Source organism: Herpailurus yagouaroundi, unplaced genomic scaffold, assembly GCF_014898765.1.
Source record: "Herpailurus yagouaroundi ecotype Mexico unplaced genomic scaffold, PumYag 208, whole genome shotgun sequence".
NCBI lineage: Eukaryota > Metazoa > Chordata > Mammalia > Carnivora > Felidae > Herpailurus > Herpailurus yagouaroundi.
The window spans coordinates 5,097,890-5,116,946 of record NW_024412439.1 but is presented as its reverse complement, the minus strand read 5'-3'; the positions used below and the strand labels follow the sequence as shown (position 1 = coordinate 5,116,946).

Sequence of the window (19,057 nt, the reverse complement as noted above, 5' to 3'; positions counted from 1 at the left end):
CCCATGTTGGGCTCTGTACTGGGTGTGGAGCCTACTTAAAAAAATTAAAAGTGACACCAGGGACGCCTGGCCGACGCTGTCAGTGGAGGGTGCAATACTTGATCTCAGAGTTGTGAGTTTGAGTCCTACGTTGGGTGTAGAGATTACTTTTTAACAAATAAAATAAAGATGACACTAAACGTACCAAAAGAGATCATGGTAACTTAAAATAACCGCACAGTTGGAAATCCTAAGTGTGACCCCAAACTAAACAGAAATACAAGAAATTCTACTACATAAAAAAAAAATCGGGGCGCCTGGGTGGCTCAGTCGGTTAAGCATCCAACTTCGGCTCAGGTCATGATCTCGCGGTTCGTGAGTTCAAGCTCCGCGTCGGGCTCTGTGCTGAGAGCTCAGAGCCTGGAGCCTGTTTCAGATTCTGTGTCTCCCTCTCTCTCTCTGACGCTCCCCCGTTCATGCTCTGTCTCTCTGTCTCAAAAATGAATAAACGTTAAAAAAATTTAATTTGTTATTGCAAAAATAAAGTACAAACTCAGAAAACTGGGGAAAAGGTTTGCATCTTATGCACAAAGGAATAATTTTCTTAATATATAGGGAGCTCTTGCCAATCAGTAAGAAAAAGATAGACAATCCTATGGGAAAACGGTCAAGATATAAGATCAGGGTTCATTTCGTAAAAAGAACTTCAAATGACTCAAAACGATGTAAAGATGCTCAGCCTCAAGAAGAAGATGTATGAAAAGTAAAAACCCAAATACTTTTTTCTATTGAAAAGTTTTATACTTAAAATTGACAAAAGCCAAAATTTTATAATATGCTGTATGGTCAGGGAACATGTGGGAAAAAAACAAAACAAAACAGACTTTCCTTAGGAGTAAAAATTGGAACAGGTCCTATAAAGTATAATTTGGTAAAATCTCTCAAAATGTTCCATATTCCTGCCTGGTGGCCTGGCGGTTCTATTTCTAGGAATTTATCCTGTAAATAGGTCTTCACAAGAAATGAAGATATTCACTGCTTCACTGGGACAGTGTTTATCGTAGCCAAAAGTCTCTTATCAGCCAAAAGGCCTGATCAAATAAATGAATGGAATACCATGCAGCCTTTCCAAAAAGGAATAATGGGGAACTATACCCAGGGTGTAAAAAAGGTAGAGAGCAAGGTGTATGATGTGCTATCCTTTATGCTTTAAAAAAATAAATAAATAAATAAATAAATAAATAAATAAATAAGTGTAACAAAACAAAACAAAAAAAAAACATAGGCCTATGTTTGTAATTGCGTAGAACATCTTTGAAATGATTCACAAGAAAGATGGGGGGTGGGGGAGAGGGGAAAGTGGGGGATGGGCATTGAGGAGGGCACCTGTTGGGATGAGCACTGGGTGTTGGATGGAAACCAATTTGACAATAAATTACATTAAAACAAACAAAAAAAGAGAGCGCCTGGGTGGCTCATTCCGTTGAGCGTCCGACTTCGGCTCAGGTCGTGATCTCACGGTCCGTGAGTTCGAGCCCCGCGTCGGGCTCTGGGCTGATGGCTCGGAGCCTGGAGCCTGTTTCAGATTCTGTGTCTCCGTCTCTCTCTGCCCCTCCCCCACTCATGCTCGCTCTCTCTCCCTTTCTGCAAAAATAAATAAACTTAAAAAAATTAAAAAAAAAAAACCAAAAAAAGAAAGTGGGTAATAGTGTTTGCACCGGGAAGAGAAAGCAGGTGACCGGAGAAAGGAAGGTAAGAGAAATTCATTTGTCACGACCACCTCCTCCTATATACCTTTTATAAAATGTACCTAACTGCCTTTATTATTTAATCAAAAATTGATTAAGTGCTTAAAAATTCCTTTCCTGTGTTAAAAACGCAGGGTAAGGGGCACCTGGGTGGCTCAGTCGGTTAAGCCTCCGACTCTTGGTTTTGACTCAGTCATCACCTCCCGGTTGGTGAGTGCGAGCTCCGCATTGGGCTCTGTGCAGACAGGACGGAGCCTGCTTGGGATTCTCTGTCCCCTTCTCTCTCTGCCCCTTCCCCACGCATGCTCTCTCTCTCTCAAAAATAAATAAATAAACATTAAAATGTATATTAAAAAAAAAAAAAAAAAACAAAACGCAGGGGGGAAAGTGTGTAGGAACCATCTCAAACGATGGGAAGGGTGTATTTGGGTCACCCGGGCAGGAGCCATGGCTGCAATGATCGAGAGGCAAAGCGGAAGCCGAGGACTTGAGGCTCCTCTTTGAAGTCGGCAGCGGAGGCCCAGACGAAAGCAGGGAGACGCATCTGCTAACAGGATTCTTGTCTCAGGGGTGCCCGGCTGCCATCCAGCATCCAGCCGGCACTCGGAGTCTGCCTTTATTGATAGATGAGTAAGATTGAACATGGCACCTGTGTCCAGCGAATAATCCCCTGGCACCATTTAACCAACACTTAGAGCAGCTGCTTTTGAAAAATTACCTTCGGACTGGGCCCATCCCAGCAGAACAACATCATCACCTTAAGTACTTTTCCGGTTCCCAAGAAATGAGGATTTTTTGCCGTGCCAGATGAGACCTGAGCCGTATTTTCTTTGAAGTCACCTCTGTGGCTTTCTTTTTATTTCCTCCGCTGCCTACCTTAGATCACAAGGCCCGTGCTATCGCCATATCCTTCCAAGGGATCTCGGCGGCCCCCTTTGAAGGACTTCGGCGGCTTCTCCTTGCCCACAACTCATTCATGCTCAGCAGTATTTACAAGGCTGCTCCCAGTCTGCTCTCACCCACTCCCGCACATCTGTGCAAACCTACTGGACTTTTCTCCAACCACATCCCCATAACCTTCCACCTCTTCGAACCATGGCTCATGCTTCTCTGTTCAACACCTTCTTAATGAACCACCACTAATTTGCCAACACTCGGATCCAATGTCACCTCCTAGGGAAGTACTCCCTGCCCTACCAGGCCAACCGAGGGATACCTTCTCCCTGCTTCCAGGCTTTAGGAAGCTTTACTGGAGAATTTGTCGCCATGCTTTATTATCTGTCTTACTCATTTCTTCTTTTTTTTTTTAATGTTTCTTTATTTATTTTAAGAGAGAGAGTGCAAGTGGGGTAGGGTCAAGGAGAGAGGGAGACAGAAAATCCCAAGCAGGCTCCGTCCGCACGATCAGCACAGAGCCCCACGCAGGGCTTGATCTCAGGAACCGGGAGATCGTGACCTGAGCCGAAATCAAGAGTCAGACGTTAACTGACTGAGCCATCCAGTTGCCCCAACCTTACTCATCTCTTCTGAACATTATTTACTTTTATATCCACAGTGTCCAGGTAACACAGCTTCTAACACATAGCGAAAGCTTGATAATTTTCTTTCTTATGAATATGTGGATTCTCTGTTTGCAGTTTCCGGACGCCTAATTCAACACTCAGGTTGTACTTAATTCTCCGATTTTTAGCCTCTTGCTTCAAGCATTGCTTCAAACATACCCGGAGGAGAGCACTGACGGCCTGTCCCACTGCAGCTCCTGCTGAAAGACATTTCTCATCCACGGAAACGTTTCCCCCAGGTTAGCTGCCCTAGTATGGCTAGAGGTTCCTCACCTCCACACTCCCGTTCACTCTATTCTCCTTGCCGACATTCTCCACCTGTACACATTAAAAACTCAAGACATGATACCACAACACAGCCACCAGAATCGTTAAAATGACAACGGCTGTTGAGAGTACATGTTGAGAAGCGTGTGGAGAGACCCGAACTCTCATTCATTGCTGATGCACGTGCAAGCTGGCGTGATCGCTTTGGAAGTCGTTTGGGCTAAATACAAATTCTCGTGATGCACAGAATCTGCTCTTAGGTATATACCCAACAGTCCCTATGGGACATGAATAAGAATGCTCATAACAGGGGTGCCTGGGTGGCTCAGTCGGTTAGGCGTCCGACTTTGCTTCAGGTCATGATCTCATGGTCCCTGGGTTCGAGCCCCACGTCAGGCTCTGTGCTGACAGCTTGGAGCCTGGAGCCTGCTTCAGATTCTATGTTCTCCCTCTCTCTCTGCGCCTCCCCCGCTCATGCTCTGTCTCACTCTGTCTCTCAAAAATAAATAAGTGTTAAAAATTTTTTTTAAATGCTTGTAACATTGGGGACCCTGGGTGGCTCAGTCGGTTGAGGGTCTGACTTGATTTCGGCTCAGGTCATAATCCCAGCATCTGGGAATTGTGTCCTACCTCGGGCTCTGTGCTGAGCGTGGAACCTGCTTAAAGATTCTCTCTCTCTTACTCTGCTCCTTCCCCCACTCTCTAAAAATTAAAATAATAAATTAATTTGGGACACTTGGGTGGCTCAGTCAGTTGAGCATCTGACTCTTGGTTTCAGCTCAGGTCATGATCTCAGGGTTCATGACAGTGCAGAGCCTGTAGGGGCTTCTCTCTCTCTGCCTCTCCCCTAGTCTCACACTCTCTCTCTCAAAATAAGTAAATAAACTTAAAAAATAAGTTAATTTATTAAATATTAAAATAAATTTAAAAAAAAAGAATACTCATAACCGTGCCTCGAAATAGACCCCCCCCCCAAATGTCCACCACCAGTAGGTTGGAAGAAGTGTGGTTTATTCACACAATGGAAAACTACACAGCAGTGAGAATGAACCATGACTGTGCAAAGCACCACACAGACCTCACAGTGTGGAGTGGACGATGCCAGACACAAAAGACACAAGCATATACACTCTACGACTTAATTCACATAAAGTTCAAAACCAGGCAAAACCAATCCCTGGTGATAGAAGTCAGGATTGTTGGGGGCCCAGTAACTGGCAGGGTTGGGGATCAGGGAGCCTTCTGTGGCCCTGGTGAATGTTCTATTCCTTGATCTGGGTTGTGGTTACATGCCTTGCCTTTTCAAGACTCATTAAACTGTACACTTAGGTTTTGTGTTATGTTTGAGTAAAACTGAAAATAAAATCTCCCCAGCACCTGGTCCACTCCTTCGCATAGGGGAAGTTCTCCGAATGGTTGGTGGTCAATTAACTAATGGAATTCTCCTTCCCGCTAAGTGCCCAAGTGCCTTTGGGGGGCAGGCTCAATCGTTTTGAATTATACTGAGACCACCAACATGTTTAATTTGACCTTAACGTCTCTACATTTGAAGAGCTGAAACGAAGACCTCTAGTAACCAGACCCTTTCACCCGGTTCTGTGCACAGCAGGGGCAGCGTGAGGATCTATTTCCCTCTGCTATCCTCATCCGGGATGGGAGCTGTTGGAGAACAGATCGCCTCTACTCAGAGTATGTTTTCTGGGGTGCTAACAATGCCGTTCGCTCATCTTCCTTCAGAGTATAATCCACAAACCAGCTGCATGTAGGGTCACTTGGGGGCTGATCAGAAATGCAAACAAATGAGGGGCGCCTGGGTGGCTCAGTCAGTTGGGTGTCCACCTTCAGCTCAGGTGATGATCTCGCAGTTGGTGGGTTCAAGCCCCGTATCAGGCTCTGTGCTGACAGCTCAGAGCCTGGAGTCTGCTTCAGACTCTGTGTCTCCCTCTCTCTCAGCCCCTCCCCCGCTCACGCTCTGTCTCTCTCTGTCTCAAAAATAAATAAACGTTAAAAAAAAAAAAAAAAGAAAGAAATGCAAACAAATAAGCTTCATCTTCAGGCCAAGCAAGTCAGAATCTCAGTCGTGAGGCTCAGAATTCTGTGTTTTAATAAGATTCCCTGGTGTATTAATGGTGTCTTTTATTTTCTGTAGTTCTGATGCTCTGACATCTGGGGGCTTGCTGAGCCTGGAGGGCCCCTCCCAGGGCTAGCCAATTCCCAAAGTGAATGGGCAACTCGCCCCCAAGCTTGCTTTTCAGTTACAAACCAACCAGTCCAGAGCCTGCACCCCAACCACCTTCTTTATGGGGCTCTCATTCTCTAGGCCACTATTCTAATCACTGCACTAGGGGAGAAGGTACCAGACAACTAGGGATGGCCCCTTTGCCCCAGAGACCACTGAAATTACCTAACTAAGTGTAAGCCTTTTTACCCTGGTTCACCCCTTCCTTTCTGAGGAAACACCTAAAACTAGCCACAGCTCTCCCTTCTCTCTCTGACCAGTGACTGACCTTGGGTATGTCCCCCACAGCATGGTGTACTACCTCCTTCTCGGGGAACTGTGAGTAATAAACCATTCTTTTGATGGCAGTCACCTCCTGATTCGTTGGCCTTACAATACTTCAAACTTTCTATTAATAAACTGTATTTTAAAACACCAGAAGATTTAGGAGTGCCTGCCTGGTTCAGTTGGTAGAGCATGTGACTCTCGAGCTCGGGGTCGTGGGTTTAAGTCCCACAGTGGGTGGAGAGAGTACTTAAAAAGATAAAATCTCTAAAACACGGGAAGATTTGTATGCACGTTAGCAAATGAGAATTAGGGGCGCCTGGGTGGCAGGCAGTCAATTAAGCATCCGACTTCAGCTCAGATCATGATCTCATCGTTTGTGAATTCAAGCCCCTCATCGGGGTCTCTGCTGTCAGCACGGAGCCTGCTTCAGATCCTCTGTCCCTTCTCTTTTTCCCTCCCCTACTTGTGAAACTCTCTCTCTCTCTCAAAAATAAACATTAAAAAAAAAAAAGACATTTGAGAAGTAGAAATTCTCTCCTACCTCTTGCAAAAGAGCTACCTAGACCACAGCTTATCCTGAATTCACATTCCCTCCAGAAATAGGAATAAATCCCACCAGGGAAGGAAGATTACCCTTTCCCTCCTGAGCATGGCGTGAGGTCATTTGTCATTCCCAAGCGTCTCAGGTGGAAAGATGGGGGACACTGACATGCAGGTGATTTTCCCAAGCTCCTGGCCCAGTGTTGATAGAGCCTAGGTGACCAGACTCCTGGCCCCAACCCCAGCAGCACAAAAATAATCACAGAAGCTACCGCTTGTTGAAGGCATTCTAAGTGCCAGCTAAGAAATTAAGCTCTTTTTTCAGAAATGGATTATCCAATTAACATCACGATAACCCTGTTGGGTAGGTATCCCCATTTCCACAGGAGGCACCTGAAGCTCAAAAATATTAAGTGACTTTTGTTTATAAATCATGTTAGAAGCACAGTTATTATTCAAACTACTTCTTTCTGATTCCAAAGACATAGCTGTTAATGACTCCAAGATGCGTATAAAAATTGAAGATGCTTTCAGCAGAATAGCTTGGAAATTAGATACGGAATTCTAATGTACCATTGCAGAGTTTGAAATATGACAGTCATGAATTTTCCCATGATATTCAATGTGGAAAACTGTAATATTTCTTCATTTTTATAAATCGGATTAGAATCTGGTTTACAGCCCTCACATGCCAGACTCCACATGGAATTCAACGTCAAGTAACAATGGAAGATTTCTTCCCTATTCTGTTGGCTCTAAAAAAATGGGGGAGGAGTCTGGTCTTTAGAGTATTCTGGTATCTGATGCCCCTGAGAGTTAATGTGCTTTCGCTGTCTATGGTCTTTGTGTTTCCTAGTCAGTTTCGCCGGCCTTTATCTTCTCCATCCGGGGTTTCAAGGTGCCACCAAACCACATTCATGCGAGGTCTTGCTACCCCTGGCTTGTTGCATCCAAGAGGACCCCCATTCCCGAGGCACGCAAGGCTCTTTTGCCACATTCTTCTCCAGGTCAATTGATTCCTCCTCTGCAACTGCACTAATCTGCAACCTCTTCCTTCCACGGGCTTAATGATGTCAATCCCCATCAACATTTGCACACAGAGTCTTTAGAGTTGACCCTCTGGCTTTTCAGTCTTCCTCCACATTACAAAGGAAAACAAAACAAAATGCTTCTTATGGCCCTCCCCCAAGGAAGCTCAAAGCTAAGAGAAATGAAAGAACTGCTTTCTTTCTTTTTTTTTTTTACTTATTTATTTAAATTCAAGTTAGTTAACATACAATGTAGTATTGGTTTCAGGAGTAGAACCCGGTAATGGCTCTCATTCTTACCTAAGTGGTCATTAACTTGGGGCCAGAATATTAAAGCTAAAAGCAAAGCGACTCTTTTTTAACTCTCTCTGAGATCCCCCTGAGATAGGTTCCCCAGATTGAAACCCTCTGGAGGCCAGCAAGTAAATCAGCAATGCATTATTCTTTTCTTTACCTTTCAAAGCCTAACTCAAAGGTGTCTCTTCCAGGAATGCTTCCTTGATTATCATTCTAAACAGAATCATTCTTTCCTCTCCCTGTTCTCACAGCAATTTGCTAAATGTCTGCCTTATTCCGTGTTAATTGCATTCTGCTTTATCTAATACAAATTTTTAAAGAAATGCCGGCCACATTTCCTAACTGGATATTTTGGAGTATAATGGTACGGCAACAGCTTTATCTAGTTCCAGCAGAGACAGAGGGAAAAATTCTTTGGCTTAATAGTCTTAACCATGAGTTGAGAAAAGAGAATCATAAATTTGCCCAAGGTTCAACATATTTCTCAAAACTTTATTGAGCAGAGTCACTTTTGCTGGCTTCAGAGTGATGACAGTCACTCGGGGTAATTTAATGCCAAGTTCTCTTGCTTAAAAACTTAACTTGGACATCAACCAAGTCTATAGAGTTGCATTCTTAGAGTGCCAAAGTACCTCAACCGCTCTGGGAGGGGAGTCTGTCCCTAGGAAATGGTGCAGAACAGCCCAAACAGGAGGGTGATTACCCTGCTGGGTGCCACAGGCTGTAAATCCAACCTTGGGGCTGCAAAGTGCATCGTGGGATGCCAGCTAGCTCAGAGATGCAATCTGCTGTAGTGCAGACAGCACTCCGCTGGGGATCCGAGGCATAGGATGCAAGAAGGAGGCATACCCGTGGACCCTTAGCCACCTGCTATATGAATATGCCTCACGGATGTGTTGACTTTCCACTCTGTAATGACCACCTTGGCGCCTTGATCCTTGTACGTCTTTTTCCCACAGTCACAGCCTCTTGGCTCTCACCTGTGGGCTCAGCTCAGGTCTGTGACCATGAATTCTAAATCATGCAGGATTTAAGGGGTCACATTCAGTCTTCTTCTCTACATGGCATCGCTAGACTATCACTTTGCTCCTTGACACGAAGCTTCTGGAAATTCCAAGCCCACTTTTTAACCTTGTCTGGATCAATTTTGCCTCTTTGCCAAATTCTGCAGGAGCATTTCTGGTCCCTAGAGATGAATTCACTGCTTGTTTTCATGGTTCCATCCCTGAACCTCGCACTTAAATTTGAGATTCCTTTACCAACTAGCCCCTGGCATTCTCAGTCCCTCCTTGAACATTAGCATATGGCCCTCTGCCAGATTTCGCGGTTGCTGAGCTCTGCGGGGTGTCAGAAAACCCAGGCACTACCTCTGGTCCCTCCTCGGTGCTGTCTGTCGTGTTGCTGCTGCTTGTCTGGGCCTCCATTTTCCTACCACCATGATATTCTGGACTCTTTCATGAACGCACGTTCCCATGGCCTCCTGCTGTTGGGTTGGTTTCCAATTGGCTGCCCCAATTGGGCAGATCTTTCCGTCCTCAAGATATCAGCCCCCACTGGTCTGACTCACCTCCCACCAGCAGCCAACACCTGGTTTGGGTTGATTTTGTTACATTGGTGTTTTTCCAAATAATCTCTGCAGATTGTTGGTAGACATAACATACACAAAGAATTCTATAGTTAAATATATTCTTTAAAAAAATTTTTTTTTAACGTTTTTATTTATTTTTGAGACAGACAGAGCATGAGCAGGGGAGGGGCAGAGAGAGGGAGACACAGAATCCGAAGCAGGCTCCAGACTCTGAGCCCCGACGTGGGGCTCGAACTCACAGATTGTGAGATCATGACCTGAGCTGAAGTCGGATGCCCAACCGACTGGGCCACCCAGGCGCCCCTATAGTTAAATATATTCTTAAAGAGAACACGTGAGACAGTTAAACGGGACCCTTTACAGGAGGACTTCACAGAGCCTCTAATATGATGACCTTTGCTGATAATATCTAAGGACGGATATAGTGTTTAGTGTTCTCAAACCTTATTTGACCATGTTTTCCTGGGAGCCTGTTCTTGGGCTGGTGTTCCATGGAACAGAGTTTGGGAAATGGTAAATCACATTCTTCAGGTTCCAGCCCCATGTTAACCTTGACTTGTTGGCAATAATGACATCTTTGAAAGCCACAGATACAGCCCCCTTCATGGTGCAGTGGAGTCCCGGGGGCTGGTTTTGAATCCAACCTTCTCCCTTTTCCTTTACTGCTATTCACTTGTTCAACTCTTTAATGTTTGTTTTTAAGAGACAGAGAGAGACAGAGCATGAGCCGGGGAGGGGCAGAGAGAGAGGGAGACACAGAATCCGAAGCAGGCTCCAGGCTCCGAGCTGTCAGCACAGAGCCCAACACGGGGCTCGAACCCACAAACCGTGAGAGCATGACTTGAGCCAAAGTGGGATGCCTAACCCACCGAGCCACCCAGGTGCCTCCACTTGTTCAACTTCTTAAAAACTACTTAATGTACGTGCCTCTCCAGTCCTACTTCTGCTTCACAAGGTGATTGATACGCAACTGTGTACATTATCATCCACAATGGCTAGCGCTAAGCTTCGTTTATTGAACATTTGCTCTCCACTCGTCGCTGCTCTCAACACTTCTCCCGTGTCGCCTCTTTTACGACAACAAACCCATGATGCAGGCGTAATCGTTGATTTGCTCCCCCCCCCCCCCATTTTACAGAGGGGGCTACGGAGGCACAAAAACAGCTAAATATTAACTTACCAAAGTCCACCAGCTGATTCAACTGAGATTCAGGCCGAGGTAGTTGGACTGTGGCGACATCGTTCTCAATCCCAGCGCTGTAATTTACTCATATAGCGTAAATAAACAGACATTCTTGCCCTGGTGGCGCTTATATTCCTAGTGGGAGGAAACAGGCAACAAATAAATAAGCTCAGGTCCTGCTGGGATGAGTGCCATGGGCAAAATTAAAGCAGAGTATAGCATATGCGAATGTTACTCTTCTACAGGGTGGTTAGGGAAAGCCTCTCTAAGGTGACATCTGTGCAGGGGCGCCTGGTGCCTCCGTCGGTTAAGCATCCGACTTCAGCTCAGGTCATGATCTCACGGCTCGTGGGTTCGACCTTCCGATTCTGTGTCTCCTTCTCTCTCTGCCCCTCCCCGACTTGTATGCTGCCTCTCTCGGTCTCTCTCTCTCTCTCAAAAAAAAAAGAATACATTAAAAAAAAAATTTTTTTTTTAAGGTGACGTTTGTGCAGGAGGAAGTGATAAGTGAAGGGAAAAGTATTCCAGGCAGAGGGAATAGCAAGGGCAAAGGCTCTGAGGCAAGAGCGCTTTGGACTGTCCACAAAGTAGCAAGGGGCCAGTGTGGATACAGCAGAGCGAGTAAGAAGGAGTAGAGTTGGCAAGATTCAGAAACACAGGTCATGTGGTGGGGATGGGGGTGGGGGGTCGTCAACACGGCTAAGAAATACAGATTTATTCTGCAATGGAAAGCTGTCGGAGGGTTTGGGGCTGAGGGGAGACATTCTGACTCAGATGGCAAAGGCCATTCTAGCTTCTATCGGGGACGTGGGGGGAGGCAAGGAGAAGCAGGAAGTCCCGGTGCAGGGATCCAGGCAAGAGATGACATCAGCTAGGTGTTAGCGGCGGAGGCGGGAGATGAAGTCAGGCTCTGGAGACATTAGGGAAAGAAACCCAGCGGGATTTCCTAATGGAGTGGACCTGGGGTGCAGAGAACGATAACTCCAAGAGTGTCACCTGGACACCTGAAGGGGTGCTGGTGGAAGATCGGGCTTCTAGAGGAAAACCACCCGTGTAAGACCCCGTGCGGTGATCACTCTTGCCTTCAGTTTCGCATTAGCGCTGCCTCTGTATGTAAGTAAACCTGCGGGTCGCCTCTCGTCAGAAAATAAGGACACGATCTGATATAATCTCCCCCCCTCCCTCTTTTTTTTGAGACGCCACAGAACTTCGAATCTGATTCAGGATGCTGTTGAACAGTTCTGGTGTTTCAGAGGGGGCAAAAGGAATCAAAGGCCCATGTTTTCGCTCTTGTACATGGAGAATGTTCGATAATAAATACGGTTGGGCCTGTGCTTGAGTTCCTGAAAAACATGGGTCCAAATAGGGGTCCAGGCTGCCACTAAAGGTGGGGCGAAAGGAGAAGAGACAGAGAGAGCTATTGAAAAGCAAGGTTCTTTAGTAGCTAAAAATGGCTGGTTTAGAAATTCCGCAACAGCACAGGGGCCCTCTCTTAGGAACGGAGAGGCAACCACAAAGCCACTATCAGGACTTCCGACATCAGGCTGGGCACTGTGGAGACCTGGATGTTTCCATGGCAACTCTCTCCGCACAGTTTGGCTGGACCAGCTCTCGCCTGTGACTCAGGGCATCCGTGTGACTCAAGCTGCTCTCCGCACTGCATGAGGCCACTCGTCAAGTATACTCCAGGTGACACTGTTCTCTGTGACGAAGCCAGTTACACAGGGAACAACAGAACTTAAGAAGAAGTGACTGGCTACGCGTTTTCTTAAATGCTTGTGTTGTATTTCTCTTTCTAATGTTATTTACTTCGATCCTAGTGGGTTTTCCCCCCTAAGTCTCTTTGTAATTTATGTGCCCTTAGATACAACAGCAAATATACAACAGAAGGGAAAAATAGGAAAATTAGACTACATCGAAGTTGGAAACTTTTGTGCTGCAAATGATACCATCAAGAAAGGGAAAAGCCCGCAGGATAGGAGGTAACATTTACAAATTGCCTATCTGATAAGGGTCTTATCAGACCTTTATATAAAGAACTCCTACAACTCAACAGTAAAAAGACAACCAAACCAAAAAATGGGTAAAAGATTTGAATAGACAGTGGTTAATTCTTCACTCCCTTCACGATGTATGCCAAGCCCCCATATCACCTGCACAGCCAGCTCTTTGATACTTTCAAATAATTGCCTCATTTTTACACATACATAAAGACGGAGTTGATTTCTTTTTCTTTTTCTTTTTTTACATTTATTTATTTTTGAGAGACAAAGAGAGACAGAGCACGAGCAGGGGAGGGGCAGAGAGAGAGGGAGACACAGAATCCCAAGCAGGCTCTGGGCTCTGAGCTGTCGGCACAGAGCCCGTCGCGGGGCTCGAACCCACAAACCGTGAGCTCATGACCTGAGCCGAAGTCGGACGCTTAAGTGACTGAGCCACCCAGGCACCCTGAGACGGAGTTTTTTTTAGGGAAAGTAATGGATAAGGCAGGAAAAAGACACAAAAAGCAGAAAGGGCTATGACCCCTGGGGGGAAAAATACATGCTCTCTTGAGAGGACGAAGCCTGGAATTGCCAAAATATGGAGAGAAAAGTGGGTCTGTTGTTTCTCATCTCAGGGAATTTAGAAAAACAGCTAAGGGATATGCTGAGGGGTAGCCAGCCTGGAAAGAAAAGAGGAGGGTACTGGGCCAGTGGGTGTGTAAACGTAAGAGATCTGAGAATATTATGCAGATCAGTGAATTTACTTTGAAGATGAAGCAGTGAGGACTGAAGGAAGGGTGGACCCTGGGAGCAAGAAATTACTGTGCAGTTGTAGAGGCTACAGGAGACACTGATCTAGAAGCTGAGAGTGTGTGGGTAATTTGATAGCGATTAAGCTGAAGATAAGGACATGGCAGGGTAGAAGCTTCCGAAGAGGGCTAACTTAGAAAGTCAGCAGGGGGAAGGCTCAAGGCAGAGATGGGCTGACAGATGGGAGAGAAGGTGGAAAGGAGCCCCCGTAGGTGGGCCATGATATCAGAAGGACCACAGGAGGAGCGGATGGGGTAGAAGAGTAGGCGGTGAGCATACCAGCCGCCATGTAAAGGATGAGAACGTTGCCCTTCTGAGCCTTGATAGCGAACACACAGGGTCAGTCAGTACCTGGTGGGTGACATTGAGAAAATGCATTAAAGTTATCCTGCATGTAGGACGCCTGAGGGGCTCAGTTGGTTCAGCATTGACTCTTGGTTTTGTCTCAAGCCATGATCTCATGATCTCCCTCTCTCTGAAAAATAAACACTAAATTTTTTTTTAATTTTTTTTTTTAATGTTTATTTATTTTTGAGACAGAGACAGAGCATGAACAGGGGAGGGGCAGAGAGAGAGGGAGACACAGAATCCGAAGCAGGCTCCAGGCTCTGAGCTGTCAGCACAGAGCCCGACGCGGGGCTCGAGCCCACGGACCGTGAGATCATGACCCGAGCCGAAGTCGGACGCTTAACTGACTGAGCCACCCAGGCGCCCCTAAACACTAAATTTTTAAAAAATATAGAAGTAAATAGACATTTAAAAAAAAAGAATGAAGACTTAATTCACCTTTCAGCTTCCGTTGTCTCACCTTTAAAATGAGGATAATATATAGTTTTCGGGGTTGTTAGGACTGGAAAAAAATGGGCACAGAGGATCTGGACCACAACAGAGGCTCAATCTCTTGGAACTGTCTCCATCTGTGATAATAACTGAGTCAGTTGCAAACACGCGACCTGGGTCTGATCTATAGTGGTGATTATTTTTCTCTTCCCCCTTTCTTTTTGCTGTGTGTCTCTCTTCCTTGTTGCTTTGAAGTCCCATTTTTAGACTCATTCTTTCTTATGCATCTCTCCCTCTCTCTCTCTCTCTCTCTGTGTGCGCACACATTGAAACTAGAACAGCAACTGGCAAAGTTCAGATGATCTCAATTTATGAGAACAGCAAAGACTCAGGAAATTTCCAAATGTTGAGCTTGATATAGAGCCTTGGCAAAGTTCCGTATCTGACTCTGATACAACGTTTAAATGTTTAGGTAACTGAAGAATTCACGGACGACTGGACACCAACAAACTTCCTCTAGGAAGAAGAGGTCAAAAGAATGGACTTGGATTCCTTGTTGGATAGAATTACCACACTAATGCATGTGAAGGCGTGCTCCCTGGATCATGGTGTGTGCACACATTTATTGCATGTGGGCTAATTTTATTATTTTATTTACTTATTTATTTTTGAGAGAGAGAGAGAGAGTGTGCACGAGGGGCAGAGAGTGCGGAGTAGAGAGACAGAATCCCAAGCAGGCTCCGTGCTGTGGGCAAAGAGCCCAACATGGGGCTCGATCTCACTAACTGTGACATCATGACCTGAGCTGAAATCAAGAGTGGGACACTTGTGAGTTCGAGCCCCGCGTCGGGCTCTGGGCTGATGGCTCAGAGCCTGGAGCCTGTTTCCGATTCTGTGTCTCCCTCTCTCTCTGCCCCTCCCCCATTCATGCTCTGTCTCTCTCTGTCCCAAAAATAAATAAACGTTGAAAAAAAAAATTAAAAAAAAAAATTAAAAAAAAAAAAAAAGAGTGGGACACTTAACTGATCGAGCCACCCAGGTGTACCCCCCCAACCAAGGCTTCATTCTTAATAAGCGGCAGATTCTGAGGTTCAAATCTAGCCCCACCACGCTGCCTCTGCTTTTCCCATTGGCCAACGACTTCTGAAAAATCTTTCCCTGAAAAAATTTCATGCCTTGAAAAAACACAAAATAGTTTTTTTTTCAGTTGGCTTTCTAGTTTTCTAAAAATATCTATTCTCAGAAGGGCTTAGAAAGTATAATGAACACTGTTAATTGCTAGCCGGTACCATTCTCCTTTCTTTCTTCCCAAGAAAATACCAGTTCTAAGTACGTCAACAATCATGCATACCATGGGTCTCAGGAGAATCCGATGCCATCGTCAGTTCTAGGAAGTGGTCTGATTAGGCAAAAGGTAAATCCATCTACCATGCCGGTGACTGGTTCTGGAATGAGCATGTGCCCTAATTCTGGGCAAGAAGACAGAAGGAGAGACCTGCCGGAAACTTCTGGAAGACTTTTCTTTGTTCTGAAAAGAGCCCCGGGGAAGTCACTTGCTCTCCCAACGGTCATGAGCAAACAACCCGTAAGCTTGATCGTTGCGCCAGCCATCCTAAAGCCACAGAGGGAACCAGTCTTAGGATGAGACCCAAACTGTGGCTTACAGAGCAGAGACACGGAAGTCAAGTATGTGGTTCCTTGAAAACATGATTGGGCCACTGATCAAGCAACACCGAAGGCCACTCAACACCTGGGCCTCACCTTTGTGAGCTAGTAACTCGTGTTTGCTGAACACAAATCTATTTAATAACTTCTTCAAGCAGTTGGAGTTCACCTTTCTGTTTTTTACAGCCCCTACCCCACCAATGGGATACTACCAATAATACAGCCAAAAAAGCAGGTCCATGGTGGAAAAAAGGAGACAGGCAAGCAAAACGTAAAGCTGGAAATATAGCGTCATCCTCCAGATGAAGGATACAATTTTCCCTGGGGTAAGTAATCGCACCATATCTTTGGTGCTAACTGTCTTCATTAACTTAAATCAGTGATCCTCCAAGGTGTTGTTCTGGGCCACCAGGCTTAACAACAGCTGGAAACTTGCTAGCAATGCAAATTCTGGGGCCTCACCCTCGCCCTAGTGAATCAGAAATTCTGGGGATGGTAGCCCGACCATCTGTGTTTTAATAAGCCCTCCAGGGGATTCTGGTCCTCAGGTGTGAGATCCACTTCCCTGTGTACCTCAAGGTGAATTTTCCTGAGGAGTTCTCAGTATTAATGATCAGCACTTGATTGGAACTTGGAATTTAGAGGTCGCACCTTTATCCCAGGCTCTGAATGTCCGGGCGACACAAACACATGCTTTCGGGGTCTTGAGTCATTGAGCAGTGCTTCTAGCAAACTGAATTCTGTCCTTGTTGACCTGAAGCCAATTCGGGGTTGATTAAAACTCCCTTTACTGCTGTTAAGAAACCAAACCTTAAAAAGCGCTGGTCCGCCCTGCAGAGTAAATATGAACAGTTTTATTTGGTACAGGAGGCACATAGAGAAATGTGGTATTTTCTAACTCTTTAAATTGCCACTTCTGGAACATTTTAAATGTAGTTCTGGGCTGGCTCCGATTTTTAATTAATGTGTGTTTTTTTTTTCTGGCTCAGTAATTTTACAGTTTGAAAAACAAAATTTGTTTAATATGCATTCGGGGGGGGGGGTGATTAATGCTTTATCCTGGATGAATATTTCTGTAAGCAACCTGGTCAGGGACAATAATTTTAGCAGTATTCTGGGAGCGATGAGTATCATTAACACAGTGTGATCATGTCAAAGGAAAAGTCTTTCACTCAGGGAATCTAACATGTGGTTGGTGTCTTGATAATTAACCCATTGCCCTCGAGAGAAAAAACAAAAGGTAATTAGAAGCAGAGGCAATTAACTTCTTACATCTCCACCCCGGTCTCCGGTCTTCGGTCTTTGGTCTTCGAAAGGGGATTCCAGAAGCGGTTGAAGGAAACCAAGAGGACAGAAGCAGTTACATTGTATCAGGAGTGCTAATGCGGCTGTTGTGCCAGAGAGTTAGATGCAGAATGTGGGGAAGGGCTCTCTCTCTCTCTCTCTCTCCCCCTGTGCCCTTCTCCTCTGCTTGCCCATGTGAGCGCTCTCTCTAAAATAAAAAAATAATAATAACTGTTCTTGTGTTTAGAAGCTCTGCTCTGCGTTTAGGAATTTTTTTCTCATACAGCATGCTTGCCAAAATCTTCAGCACCTGCCACGTTTCTTGTCCAGGAGACCAGATGATAAGATAATGAGGCAGAGCCGGGCTTTGAAGAATTTTCGGTGGGCACCCAGTAGATCTTTGGCCTTTGTTTTCCTGTCTCTAAAATAGGGAAGAGCATGAACACACTGGATGTCTGAAAAAGTGATGTAAACCAGAAAAGCAAAGCACAGGCTCAATAGAATTAAGGCTGCTTCCTGCATGGGGTCCCTGGGTGGCTCAGTCGGTTGAGTGTCCGACTTCGGCTCAGGTCATGATCTGGCGGTCCGTGAGTTCGGGCCCCGCGTCGGGCTCTGTGCTGACAGCTCAGAGCCTGGAGCCTGCTCCCGATTCTGTGTCTCCCTCTCTCTCCCTGCCCCCCCCCCCGTCCCCTGCTCATGTTCTGCCTCTCAATAATAAATAAACGTTAAAAAATTAAAAAAAAAAAAAATAGAACGCTTATTCCTAAAAGGGCTGAAACTTGAATGAAATCACGATGCAATGCATTCCCCAACTTGAACCAAGAAAGATATCAGATACCTAACAACTTTATGTAGGTAAAGTATGGTTAAAATGGATATTGAGACTGTTCTAAATAATGCATTCTAAGTACAAAATGAGAGGAGAATGAGTTACTCCCTAAAAAAATATATATATATATATATATCTACTTTGTACATGGAGAATAATCGCTGTTTTTCCTACAGCCCAAATGTAACAGTTTGCCATGAGAAGTTCAGCACAGCTGTTTGCCTTATTTCTTAAATTTTCCTATTGCTCAGGCTAGACTTTGCCCAGCCTCTTGTATCCTTGCATCTGATAGTTTATTGCAGGTAAAACGAGTCCCAAATTATGCTGGACTTAGAGTATCCTACTGGTGGAGGGAAGGGGCTTGCTAGTGATGAAAATCTAGGGGTGTTTCCGGTTTCAGAGAAGCTGAGATAAATACCCTCCACCCTGACTTTCTCCCTGAGAGCATCTATAAAATCTGGATAAAGAGAGCAGGGAGTAGCTAGTCAGGGACTCGGGGAATTAAGTCGCAGGAAAATGGGAAAAGACTAGAATGTGGACTGGTGTATTTCCGTTTTGTTTTTTCTTCTGGGATCCTTCAACGTGGAATCAAGGAAACCTGAAACCAGTGTGGATCAGTGAAGGCAGGCGTCTTCAGGAGAAGCCCCCTAGGTCTGTATCAAGGAGAGGAAATCAAGTACCCAGCAGCAGAAATGAAGTATCTGAACACTCAAGAGATGGGAAATCTTCCATTTTTCTATTTTTTTTTTTTCTGAGAGAGAGAGAGAGAGAGAGAGAGAGAAAGAGAGAGGGAGCAAGTGAGTGAGGGGCAGAGAGAGAGAGAATCCCAGGAGGGGCAGAGAGAGAGAGAAAGGGAGGAAGGGGTGAGAGAGAGAAGCAGGGCTCACCCACAAGCGGGACTCAAGTTCACAAATTCACGAACCATGAGATCATGACCTGAGCCAGAGTCAGATGTTTCACGACTGAAACACCCAGGTGCCCCCTCCCCCCCCCCCCGCCATTTTTCTAT

At 45.4% G+C, this 19,057-nt stretch overlaps 1 long non-coding RNA gene across 10 annotated transcripts in view; it reads right to left on the bottom strand.

Moving 5' to 3' along the window:
• LOC121015876 (uncharacterized) overlaps positions 1-19,057 on the bottom strand; it is a 183,420-nt gene that overhangs the window by 45,984 nt on the left and 118,379 nt on the right. For all 10 annotated transcript variants that reach the window (XR_005784014.1, XR_005784013.1, XR_005784017.1 and 7 more), the window contains one exon: positions 10,696-10,833. This is a non-coding gene — a long non-coding RNA (uncharacterized LOC121015876). The remainder of the gene's footprint in view (positions 1-10,695; positions 10,834-19,057) is intronic.